Source organism: Panthera leo, chromosome C1, assembly GCF_018350215.1.
Source record: "Panthera leo isolate Ple1 chromosome C1, P.leo_Ple1_pat1.1, whole genome shotgun sequence".
Classification (NCBI taxonomy): domain Eukaryota; kingdom Metazoa; phylum Chordata; class Mammalia; order Carnivora; family Felidae; genus Panthera; species Panthera leo.
Window position 1 is genome coordinate 77,967,856 of NC_056686.1, and position 13,337 is coordinate 77,981,192.

Consider the following 13,337-nt stretch of genomic DNA (forward strand, 5'->3'; position numbering starts at 1 on the left):
TCTTTGGCCCTGAACAAGCCACACTTCTTCAGAGGGCCTCAGTTTTCCCATCAATAATTTAGAGGGTCAGAAGGAATCATTTTTAAGGGCCCCTTTCAACCTTCATATTCCATGATCCAATAAACCACATGAAGAGACAGATTCGTATCTAGCCTTTTCTGAGCAGGGGACACCTTAAAATCTGATGCAAAAAGCTTGCTCAGAGGTCATAGGCTCTGTGTTGATTAGCCATAGGTAAGAAAGCATAAGGCCTGCTTGAGAGACTCCCTCAGTCTGCATTCAGGTGCAGGACCTATAGTTAACTAGATTTCAAACACAGTGAAGAAAGGATATCACACTGAATAGATGTTTGACTTCAGAGAAAGCCCTGCTCTTTAAGCCCCTCTTTGGTGCCACTGTACAATGAGAGACAGCATAAGACTGGTGACTAAGCCCAGCTTCAGATCCCCACTTATGAGCTGTGTGACCTCAGGCAAGTTATCTAGCCTTTCTGTGTATTGGTTTTCTCTGCCACTAAATGGGGATAATAATAGTACCTACTTCATAAAATTGATATGATGATTAAATGAGTCAATATTTATAAAGCACATAGAACAGCCCATGACACATAACACATGTGATTGTTAAGTAAAATAATAACAGTACACACATACATACATATGCTGATTGACTCTACGTCTCTGCTTTGTCTTCCAGGATAGCCGCTTCATCTTCCATACACAGCCCTCAGACAGTTCCAGGCACCCCTTCACACTAGCAAAATGGATAAAAAATTCTACCTTAGGTCTTTACACTTTATCATGAAGAGGAATAGAAGCGTGTCTCTTCCAATAGGTGTCACAGAACCTAAAGTTTTTTCTTAAAAAAAAAAAAAAGATTTCCTGTTTGCTGTAATTGGGTAATGTGGCCAGTTTAGACCTACCCCTTCAGGTAGGATTAGGTCAGTCCCACTCAAACCCATGGTTCAAGACTAAGGCAGTGGACAGGTCCCCAGAGGAAGATCAGAGTATGATTTGACCATGGGATGAAGATTTTTTTTTAATGTTTATTTATTTTGAGAGAGAGTGTGTGTGTAAGCACATAAGCAGGGGAGGGGAAGAGAGAGAGGGAGAGAGAGAATCCCAAGGAGGCTCCACACCCAGCACAGAGCTTGATGATGGGCTCAGTGTCATGGCTGTGAGATCATGACCTGAGCCAAAATCAAGAGTTAGATGCTTAACCAACTGAGCCACCCTAAGGGATGCAGATATTCACTATAGTTTCTACTAGATGACAAGCACCAGGCTACACATTGGGAATATAATCCTCAAAGTCACAATTCCTGCCCTCCAGGAGCTTACAGCCTAGAAAAAAACCATTATAACACAGCACAAGGAGAGAAGCACAAACATGACAGCATAGAGGAAGGTTACCCTAGTTGGCCAGGCCAGGGGGCAAAGAGGTATAAAAGAGTGGGAGTGGAAGCTGTCATGGAGCTTCCTGAAGGAGGTGAATCTTGAAAGAGAAGTAAAGCTTTATCAAGTGAGGAAGGGGGAAATGAATTTCCAAGCACAGAGCATCACATGATCAGAGGCATAGAAAATGCAAGCAATTCAGAATGACTGGAACATAAAGTACATGTAGGGTTGGGGAGAGGGGGCAGCAGTTAGGGAAGAGTGGGGTGATGTGAGATGGAGAGGCCAGCAGACCCCAACTCAGGTCAGATTTGTGTTGAGATCTATGTAGCAATGGCATGAATGCAATAGTTGAGAATCTGAGGTAAGTAGAGAATAAGAAAAATATCATGCAGAACAAAAGGAACCAGGAAAGAGTCTGAAAATGAGTTACCAGGGAGGTAGAAGCACTCAAGTAAAATAGAAAGAAAAAACATTTTTAAAAGGAAAAGACTGAAAGTGGCAGCTGTTGCAAAGAGATGAGGCAGGACAGGACCTGAAAAGACTTGTGATTAGTAATTGATGTTGAACTTGCCCTCTGACAGGGCAGCTTTAGTGATGGTGGACAAGCCAGGATTGCTTAGAATTCAGTAAACAGGAGTTAAAAGTGGAAGAGATGATAGTTGGCTTCTCTATCAAACACTTATATTTTATGATAAAATATGTATTCAAATACTTAAAATACGCATTCAGGAAGTCCCCTTCATAAATTTGTACTAAAAAAAATAATCAGGACTATGTGCAAAGATTTATTTACAAAGGCTGTACTGTTATGTTAATTATAGCAAATAATTGTAAATAATCCTATGATTATGACTTAAAATGGCTAAATAAATTACCAAGCATCCATACAATGGAAATTTTAATGCAATGATTAAAAATCATGGTTAGAAAAACACTGACACAGGAAAAATATCAAGTTACAAAAGAGAACATCCAGAATGCCCTCAAAGTCTAAGTAAGTCTCAAAGTCTTAGAAATAAGATTGGAAGGATATAAACCAAAATGTTTACATTGGTGGTTACTTCTAGAAGTGTGACTATGGGTGTCTGAAACATGTTTGATTATTTGTACTTCCCAATTTTCTACTACTATGTTACTTTTGTGATGAGAAAAAAAAATTAAGGGCTTGCCAGTAATGAAAAAAGAATGGGATTAACTTCAAGAGAAATACGGTTGGGTTTCTTATAGGTTGAGGAAGACTGGAGTCTGTTTATGTGTGAAGGGAAAAGAAGAGGAAAAATGGAAGCTAGGAGAGAGGGAGTAAATGCAAAAGTCAGGCTCTGACAAAGCATAAGAGACTCTTAAAAACTGAGAACAGACTGAGGGTTGATGGGGGGTGGGAGGGAGGGGAGGGTGGGTGATGGGTATTGAGGAGGGCACCTTTTGGGATGAGCACTGGGTGTTGTATGGAAACCAATTTGACAATAAATTTCATATATTGAAAAAAAAAAAAAAGTCAGGCTCTGAGAGATAAAGGGGAACCTGGGGATGAGGGCTCCAGGGAGACAGGTGAAGATGGCAGAGGACAGAAAGGCAGTGGGAAAGAGACCTGATCACAGATGCACAATCACCTGCCTCTCGGTGTGGAGAGTAGGGAGATTAAAGCGATGGAGGAAAGTGGAAAAGGCTTACAACAGCTGCTGTGGGGAATTAGGAAGTCAATTAGCAATAAGTGAAGGGATTGTAGAGAGGCTCCAAGGGAGGGCCCAGCTGCCACTGAGGAGCAGGACTTGATCCCACTGCCAGTTAATATATTAGCTGCAGCCAAAGAGAAAATGTGTGGTCTGAATCCAACCAATGTCCAATGAATATCCAGAAAATGTGACCCAGAATAACTGCCACACTAAGGACTATATTAATGTATTAACTAATTTAAGCCCTGCCTCTTCCAGTTTGATCTCAGGCAGTTGTATATCTTCACTGTAACCATTATTTTAAAAAATAAAAAAAGGAGGTGGGCAAAGGTAGTAAAATGAAAAGGGATTTAGGGAAATTATACTTTATCAGGCAAAATGATGAAGTGTTAATGATTTCTTAGATAGGACACCAAAAGCACAAACAACAAAAGAAAAAATAGATAAAATAGACTTCTTCAAAATTAAAACTTTTGTGCATCAAAGGACACTATCCATAGAAAGAAAAGGCACATTTCTCTCCAAAATGGAAAAAATATTTGCAAATCATATCTCTGATAAGGAATTGATAACATATAAAACCTCTTACAACTCAACAAAAATAACCCAGTCACAAAGTGGGCAAATGACTTGAATAGCTATTTCTCCAAAGAATATATACTAATAGCCAGTAGGCCCAAGAAAAGGTGCTCAATATCACTAATCACTAGGAAAATGTAAATCAAAACCACAATGAGATACCACTTCACACTCATTAGGATAAAGATTATTTCTGGAGCGCCTGAGTGGTTCAGTTGGTTAAGTGTCTGACTTCGGCTCAGGTCATGATCTGGCAGTTCCTGAGTTTAAGCCCTGCTTTGGGTTCTGTGCTGACAGCTCAGAGCCTAGAGTGTGTTTGATATTCTGTGTCTCCCTCTCTCACTGCCCCTCCCCAGCTCACACTCTGTCTCTCTCTCTCTCTCTCTCTCTCTCAAAAATAAAATAAACATTAAAAAAAAAAGATACTCTGTTAACCTAAACAAGGAAGTAAGTTGAGGCAAGGTCAAATTATCAGAAATTTGAGTTTATTTGGGAATAGCAGAGGGAAACACAATTTGAGAAGCATGCTATAGCAAGCTACAGGTGAGTCCTTTGAGGGTTTGGGACAGGCTGTATTTATGAGCAAGGAGCGCAAAGAGGGGGAAGTCCCGCCAGAGTCCAAGCAGCAAGTTCATTGGCTTGGGGATGGGGAGAGATTCTTGGTGGATGTTCATTAGTCAGGAGAGAAGTCTTGATCTTCTGTAAATCAGGCATTTACAAGAAATCAGTCTCTCAGTTAAATTCCATTCTTCTGAGGAAGGATGCATGAGAGTCTCCATTTCTTATGCTCCATTTCAATTTTATGTATGTATGTATGTATGTTTATTTTTGAGAGAGAGAGAGAGAGAGAGAGAGAGAGAGACAGAGTGCAAGCAGGGGAGGGGCAGAAAGAGAGGGAGACACATAATCCAAAGAAGGCTCCAGGCTCTGAGCTGTCAGCACAGAGCCCGATGCAGGGCTCGAACCATGAGATCATGACCTGAGCTGAAGTTAGACGCTTGACCAACTGAGCCACCCAGGTATCCTTCCTCCAGTTCAATTTTAGATTGAAATCCTCTCACAACTCCATTAACACATTATTTATTTAGCCATCTCCTTATTGATGCACATCTAAATTGCCTACAATTTTTGTGCAATTACAAAATTTAAGTAAAATCCCTTGAATATTTATCCTGGTAAGCTCCTGTAACTATTTCTGCAGGAAAAATACCTAAAAGTGAAATTGCTGAATCATGTCATAGACTTTTAATTTATGCTACTTATTCATGTTTTATAATCCACGTGGGGCAACCTAAATCTTTCTTGGAACAAGGTATAAACATAGGATGGGGATTTTACTTGCCATAGACACAAAACTGAAAGAGGGAACTTTATGCCTGTTTAGAAAGCCCACATAGCTGCAAGTGAGTGGGTCAGGAATGTTTGGTGGAGGCAGGACAGATTGAGAGATTTTACTCTGTGTTCTTCACTCTCCTTTTTACCTTTATTCTTATTTAGACAATAGCAAACCATTTTTGGATAACTGCCTATGGCTTGTACCAACAAATAGAAGGAAGACATTCCAACAGATGAGGCTGCCCAGCAAGAGAACTCGGATCTCCTGAGATAGCTCCCCATCACTGAAATTGTTCAAGCTCAGGTGAAATGGTCCAAAAGACAGGCCATACAGTGTGGTAGTTGAGAAAGCACAGACCCTGGAGTCAGGATGCTTGGATTTGAATCCTGGTTCTGATATTTAGCTGGAAGATCTTTTCCTTTTTTTCCTTTTCTTTTCTTTCTTTCTTTTTTTTTTTTTTTTTTTTTTTAGCTGGGAGATCTTGAGCAAGTTAATTACCCTTTTGTGCCTCAGTTTCTTTGGTAGTAAAATAGGAATAACGGTACCTACCTTATAGATTGTTATGCATCGCTTGTTCTCTCCATGTTTAAAAATACCTTTCAAAAGAAACATAGAGGAAGTCAGCTTTCTAAGATTAAATGCCTTGTAGCAGTTTTAAAAAATCCCCATAGAAGTTAAATCCAAAATGAGGTGGGGAGAGGGAAGAAGACCTAAGGATAAGACACTGATCAAGAATTCTGGCTCCCAATCCCCCAGCAGTAGGTGAATTCTAGTTGTTTGGGGAGCAGCATCTTAACAAGGAAATTAATAAACAGAGGAATTAGAAAGACTATTATGAGAGAGAATTCAAAGTACTTTTAGGAAATTCTCTGGAGGGAAGTAGAAAGGCATGCATCATATCACACCATGGTGAAATGAAAAGAAAACCGGATGGCAGTCAGGGACTGAGGTTTTCGTTCTAAATCTGACACTGTGCCACCTTGGCCAACTGACTTCACCTGTCTGAGCCTCATTTTCCTTTAAACAAAATCATCTCTCCATACTTTACTCTCATCAACTCTCAAGATCTTTGACTCTAGCAATCAGTACTCAAGCTGAAAAGATTTGATGGTCTGGGGCCTCACACTGAGGCAAATGAAAGTCTGTAGAATGCCAAACCCCCCCATCAAGAAGGCAAATCAAGAGAATCCTATGGGGTGCCTGGGTGGCTCAGTCAGTTGAGTGTCTGACTTTGGCTCTGGTCATGATCTCACAGATAGTGAGTTTGGGCCCTGTGTCAGGCTCTGTGCTGAAAGCTCAGAGCCTGGGGCCTGCTTTGGATTCTGTGTCTCCCTCTCTCTCTACCCCTTCCCCACTCATGCTCTGTCTCTCTCTCTCTCTCTCTCTCTCTCTCTCTCAAAAATAAATAAACATTTAAAAATAAAAAAAATAAAAAAAAATAAAAAAACAAGAGAGAACCCTAGAGGGCTGATGTGGAATTTGTTGCCCACTGAGGACTCTGTTCTCTAGGGAACAATTTGGCTTAGTTGTCTCTTTCAAAGTCATAGAACCACAGACTGCCAGAACCAGAAACCACCCATTCTCACCTTCTCATTCTGCAGTTAAGAAGAGGCTCAGAAAAGTTAAGTTACTTGGCATAGGTCATGCAGAAGGACATGGCAGAGCCAGGAATAGACATCAACTATCTTGATAGATCAGTTTTTCCTACTACCCTTGCTGTCTGGAAATGTGGGAGCCCAGGGCCTAGCACACAGCAAGTGATCACTTATATCTGGTTTTTAGTTGAACAGCATCCTGGACACAAGCAGGGCTGGTGGCTACAGTAATCAAAGGAGACACTGGTTTCAGGTGCAGAATTAAAGGGGAGGGGTCAAAAAACCTCAATACTCAAAACAATATTTTAATGCACTATTTAAAAATTAAAAGTCAATGAACAAAATACAAAATATAAAAACTTTAAAATAAAGACAGAATCCGAACGTGCATTTGTACAACAGTGCCTCACCTATCTTGTCCTAATCCCGACCCTGACTCCAATAAAATTTTGCTTACAAAAAAAAGGTTGACAAGCCACAGCCATAGTTTGCAGATTCATTTAAAATATTGCATTAAAACATTATGTATCCTGATTTCTGAACTTTTTGATGCCCCCTTAAATTTCATGCCTAAGGCAAGTGCCTCACTTTTTTCACCCTAGTACAGCCTAGGCAACACAAGGAATGTCTGGCACCCAGGGCATGCTCTACCTAAAATCCAAGGTTTCCTAACCTTGGTTCCATGCCCCACTGCCCTCCATGGGAGTATGCAGATAGATTCTAGGGATCCATGAATCTCCTCAGGTTATAGGCAAAGTACTGTGTTCACAGGTCTTTTCCTGGGAAAACAAAAGGTCCTTAGTCTTCATAGTTTCAAAAGGACTCCAAAAATGCTAAGAACCCTGACACAGAATGAGGCAGGAAGTTTCCTTCTTATACAAAACCACCCCACCTGCCACTTTCCTGTGTTTTCATCTCTATTATTCTCCCTACATAAAATGTACATCTATAAGAAAAAGCTAATATGTTCATTCTCACACAAGTGCAAATGACAGGATAAGACACAAAGCCCTGAGCACTGTTTATTCACTGTAGCTCAAAAGCCTTGGGCCAATATTAAGAGCCTCTCAAGGAAGCAATTTAAGTAATAGGTAAATGCTTCAGGGGTACATCTCCCTGGCCCTCCCACCTCAAATCACAAGTCTGAGAGACGTCCGTAACCCTTCCCAGGTGTTTCTCATCCACAACCAACATCCTTTCAACAAGACAAGTCATGAGGAGTAAGGAAAAACAGCACCGGCTAAAAATGAAAGGATCTCTGCGAAGCCAGCAGCCCAGCAATCCTGTAAAAACCCTTCACCAGGCTTCGCTTGGAGGAGAATTTCCTAGACAGGCCTCAGAAAGTCTCAGACACCAAGTACGCAAGACCGGAAGCGTGGGGGCGGGGACCCGCGCAGGGACTCACGGGGAGGAAGTAGATCACCCGAGAGGCCAGCCGGCCCTGATTGAAGGTTGATAAATGGTTGCCTGTTTCACGCTACCTCTGCTAACTGCAATCGAAGTGGCAAATATTTACCTTGGAATCCGACTGACTGAAAATATTTGGTTGGAGCCAGATGCGTCGCGTGTCTGTCCCTGAAATATTAGCCAAAGGAGTGATTTAAGAAAATAAAATGGTGGGTGGGGTGCCTGCCTGGCTGAGTTGTTTACTTTCCTTCTGCAGAGCGTGTGGAGCTTCTAACAATCCCGTAGGGAATGTGAACAGCTGGGAAGCAGGCCAGACTGGGGGAGAGAGAGAGGGTCTGTTTTGCTTTGGGCAGATAGTTTTACATAAACCAGAGATGTGGAAATATACATCTTAAGGCTCTTGGTAATGCTCTCAAAACAATTTACCTAGGAGAAGTAAACTGTGAAGTGGTTGTGTTAACATCTTTAGTTCTAAAGCACATCTAAAATAAGGGCACTAGTCACTTGGGAACGGCAACTCCTTTTAGAAATGCTACTGCTTTCTAAGCAGCTTATCTGTCCTGAGGTGTGGGCGAGACAATTCATATAGCTTAGGGTTGAACAAGATGCTTACTATGCACCTGGCACTGCAGTCAGCTTTATTGGCCCGTTGTCTAGCAATTCTCAGAACCAGAAGAAACCTGGGATGAGTTACCATTAGCTAGCTCCATTTTCCAGGTGAGAATCAGCTTCAATCAGAAATGTTGCATGAGTTATCCAAGACCTCAGGACTCATTAGTTGACAGAGCTGGGATTGGAACCCAGACAATCTGACACCTCCACTCTTTGCCTTCCCTTGAGTGCACCAGTTATTGTGAGATGCATCTCTGGCCTGTAATTCTACAGGGAAGGGGAATGAGATTCATGCTGCTGATTGGGGAGGTTTTACCTGTCTGTGGCCAACAGTAACCTCTGGGAAATGCTGCTTGTGAGAAAAGTAGAACTAAAAATAAATGTAACAAAAATAAACTACCAGTAAAATACTTTTTAAAAAAGATGTCAATATTTTATCTCTTTTTCAAATGTAAAGAGAATACAAAGTATATGGGGGTGTGGACTCAAGTAATAGAATCTTTGTCTCCCCCAAGGGCAGAAACAAAGAGTCAGAGGAGGCAAACTGAGTACCTGATACCCATTACAGACTGTGCCCACTTTCTCCAACCTTCCTTAACCTAATCTTAATCTAGAATCTGTGTCTAAAGATATGACATTTTAAAGAAGTTACATTAATCAAATAGTTACTTTGAGAACAACTGATTGTTTTTAATTGAACTAATTTTTTTTTCTAGATTGGATTCTGTGTGTTAACAGAAGCCATTTATTAAAATATAATTCCCGACTTCCCAGTCACAGCCTAGAAGCCTTCAAATTATTTTAGTCTCTGCCTCACCTTTGCTACACCTAACCTACACCTAACCCTATCTCTCACCCTAACCCTACAAATGACCCGCACACTCCCATGGGGGTTTCAGTGGCTCCTTCTGCATTGAGGTGACCACCTGGCTCTAGCCTGGCATTCTAGGCACTCCTTGATCTGTCCCAGCCTAACTGGAAGCTCAGCTGTGGGATCTAAGAGAGCTTGAAATCTAATTCCATCCTCACTACTGAATAACTGAGGGTACTTCCCTTCTCTGTCTGCCTTAGTGCGTTTGTCCATAAAATGAAGGTGTTGGGATAAATGATTCACTGGTCCTTATAATGGAACATTCTTTGCATCTGCCCCTTAAGCTTTCTTTCCTGTGTCTTTTCTTCATGTACCATGTGCTTTAGCCCCAATAGACCCAGGAACCAGCACAAGCCCTGCACATTCCTATTTCTGCCTTTCTGCCTTCATCTGGACTGTCCCTCCTCCTTTATTTCCAGATGACCAAATCCTATTAAAGACTCACATATAATGCCAACAACCTCAGGAAGCTTCCTTGATTCAGTCTAGGAATTACATAACCTAGTAGCTTTTGAGCCTAGTATGTTTTAACCTAGTATCTCTTTTTGAGCACAGAACCATGTTTGGATTGTTCATATATTTTCAGGGTCCAGGTCATCTTTGTATCCTCCCCAGTGCCAGGCTAAAAGAAGACATTTAGTTAAAGAGCAGCTGGTAATAAATGGGAATGAAATGTTAGTTGATATTAACTACTAGAAAGTAGAAAATACCTATTAAATGTGAGCTATTGTTTTTAATCCAGTGATAATTATAGATGTTTATAGAATAGAATGAATGAAATAAATTGCAAGACAAAAAAACCTATGAAAATATGTCAAGTTTTGTTAGGCTGGGTCTAAAGACATAAAGTAAAAGGACATACACTACTTAGTAACATCCAGGAAACTGAGGCAATATTTGGGGTCAACTTTTCGAGTTGTATGCAGGTAGACATGTTTAAAATTTAAAGAACCGTAGAAACCTTAAACTTTTGAACAGGTAGTCTATAACAGATTTTAATCTCAACACTGAAATTCTCAATTCTTTCTGTTGCAATAAACATCTTAACATATTGAGTACTTTTTAAAAATTTAAACTCTAAAATAGAAAAGTAACCTGATTTATTTATCAATTTAACCAAAAATAATATATAAATAAATTTCAGATTTAGTACTCAAATATCACAGTGAGCTACCTCACGTATTTAAAAAAAAATTTATTTCTATTTTTATTTTTTTAATTTTTTTTAATGTTTATTTATTTTTGAGACAGAGAGAGACAGAGCATGAATGGGGAGGGTCAGAGAGAGGGAGACACAGAATCTGACACAGGCTCCAGGCTCTGAGCTGGCAGCACAGAGCCCGACGCGGGGCTCGAACTCATGGACTGCGAGATCATGACCTGAGCCGAAGTCGGCCGCTTAACCGACTGAACCACCCAGGCGCCCCCCCAAAAAAATTTGTTAATGTTTATTTATTTCTGAGACAGAGACAGAGCATGAATGGGGGAGGGGCAGAGAGAGAGGGAGAAAGAATCAGAAGCAGGCTCCAGGCTCTGAGCTATCAGCACAGAGCCCAACGCGGGGCTTGAACTCACAAACCATGAGATCATGACCTGAGCCAAAGTCGGTCACTCAACCAACTGAGCCACCCAGGCAGCCCTCAAGTATTTTAATATATAAATGCCTACATGTACAACATGTCCTGTTGAGAACACAGCCATTACAAATTATTGGAGGCAATAAGCTGCTATTGCGGGCTGTAGGAAAAAATCTGCAGCTGTGGAAAGAAAAGGTCTCTGTCTTGAGTAAAAAGCATTTGACCATGAACGCAACTGGGTATCAAAACCTTACTTTGGCTAATGAGAGAGTACAACGTCAAGAACAGGGGGGCAGGGAATGGAAAAATGTTTCTAACACTGCCTTTTCCCCTTCCTTCCTCCCTCCCTTCCTTCCTTCTTTCCTCCCTCCCTCCCTTCTTTCCTTCCTTCCTTCCTACCTCCTCCCTCCCTCCCTTCCTTCTTCCTTTCCTTCTGATCCAAAAGGAATACAACATTATACAAAATTTAAAGTTGCAGATATAACACATATAGTGAAATCTCCCCAGATTCCATCCCACTTCCCCCCATCCCTAAATAATCATTGTTAACATTTTGGCACATGTGCCTCCGTTTTTTCCCTGCATTTGCTAACATTATTTTTGTTACTATTGATTTTTCCAGAATGGGATCATAGTTTATATGTCACTCAGTGACTTGCTTTGCAACAAGTCAAATCCCTAGCATTATGATATTATGGACGTACCCACGACTTTGCTGATGGATTTTTACTGATATTCCACAGTTTTAAACAATGCTCTCGTGTACGTCCTTGTATACATATCCTTTTGCTTATGACATTGCTTTCTGACAGGGCAGACCCCATTTTTAAGAGCTGCAGAGGAGAAGCTTTAGTTCAGCAGTTTTTTATTGATAAAACAGTTCATCAGCAGAGCAGTTTCAAGGCAGATTAGATAAAACTATACTTGGGAACAGAAGGACTCACACCACACCCAAATTCAAAGGGATTTCTCAAGAGGCAGAGAGCCCTCCTCTCTCAGCAGCTATCACACCTACCAGGTTTATCTTTGGAAGTTGAGCCAGTTACCTTCCATACCTGAGTTCCCTCTGCAATACATAGATCTGGAGGGCATTAGTGTATCACATGTATGTAAAATGCATGAAGCATGGGTGTTCACATTTGTGAATTAGAATGATGACAGGTAGGGAGATTCAAGAAGTTTAATATTCAAGATTTTCAGCTGAGAGGGGTGTATTTGAAAAGTCCTTGTGTAACTGGGGGAAGGGAGAGTGGCTGTGTTTGATAGCTACATACGGTCTGCAGCCCAACTCCAGTGTGTTGGTGCAGAACTCTGAGCCTGCCACCTTTTCTGAGAGCCTCTGTAATTCCTTCCACTCTGGCTGGGAAGGGTGTCTTTAACACATCTCCTCTGAGTGGAGGCTTTGCTCTGACCATCTTCAGTGGCCTCCAAGCTTGTCAGGCTCTGATATGAGCAAGAAGAGCCACCACTTCCTATCTGGTAGGGGACCAAACTTACTGTGAGTGCCTGTGGCGAGATGGCCACTCAGTCAAATAAACCGTTTCTGAACGTGTTTGGTTTTTGGCCGGAGTCAGGAGATTTCCTCTTTCTTTTGGTCAATGAGGATTTAAAAATAAAAAAACATCCAATTTGAACCTCTCCTCCAGCACCCTCCGACTCCTCATTCTACAGATGAGGAAACTAAGGCCAGAGTGTAAAGTGGCCCAAGGCCTTGTGAGTAACAGAGCTTCTTAATTCCTCCAGATTACTGCTTGTCTTTTAATTAGCATTAACAGCTTGTTGTCATCAGGGAACCATCAGCATTAGCAGAACTTGTCTGTTAAAGAGTCTTTGTCTTGAATGCGCCAGAGAGATTTATCAGAATAGAAGCAACAGTTGTGCTTGCTTTGGCAGCACATATACTAAAAATTAGAACAATACAGAGAAGATTAAGCATGGTCCCTGTGCAAAAATGACACGTAAAATAGAAATAAGTTATAGTAATAATAAATTATCATACAATAAACAGATAAGGATAACATGCCAGATGCTGTTCTAAATCTTCTAGATCCTATGACTGTTACTTTTCCCCCTCTTTCTTGCTTTGCCTTCTCTTGATTTTTCTTTCTCTCATTTGACTTCTCTGTAATTGGTTGGAAAGTGTGTGTGCTTATGTTTATTATTTACAAACTAGCTGGCTTAGCATGCTGATTTAACAAAAAGTCTGAAGTTAATATCTTTACCTTACTCCTAAATAATCAAAGATGATTTTAATTCATGTATAAGCCTAGTATTTTAATTCTGGCCTATC

General features: G+C 40.9%; 1 long non-coding RNA gene and 1 other non-coding gene across 2 annotated transcripts; one reads left to right on the top strand and one right to left on the bottom strand.

The window, feature by feature from the left end:
- Positions 1-671: 671 nt before the first annotated feature.
- On the bottom strand, positions 672-7,924 carry LOC122228715. The gene is made up of 3 exons (XR_006206717.1): positions 7,818-7,924; positions 5,535-5,581; positions 672-753 (listed from the first exon to the last, which is right to left on the bottom strand). It is a non-coding gene; the product is annotated as an uncharacterized LOC122228715 (long non-coding RNA).
- A 5,000-nt stretch (positions 7,925-12,924) lies between these two features.
- On the top strand, positions 12,925-13,033 carry LOC122228975. Its single transcript, XR_006206856.1, has one exon. It is a non-coding gene; the product is annotated as a U6 spliceosomal RNA (small nuclear RNA).
- The last annotated feature ends 304 nt before the right edge of the window (positions 13,034-13,337 follow it).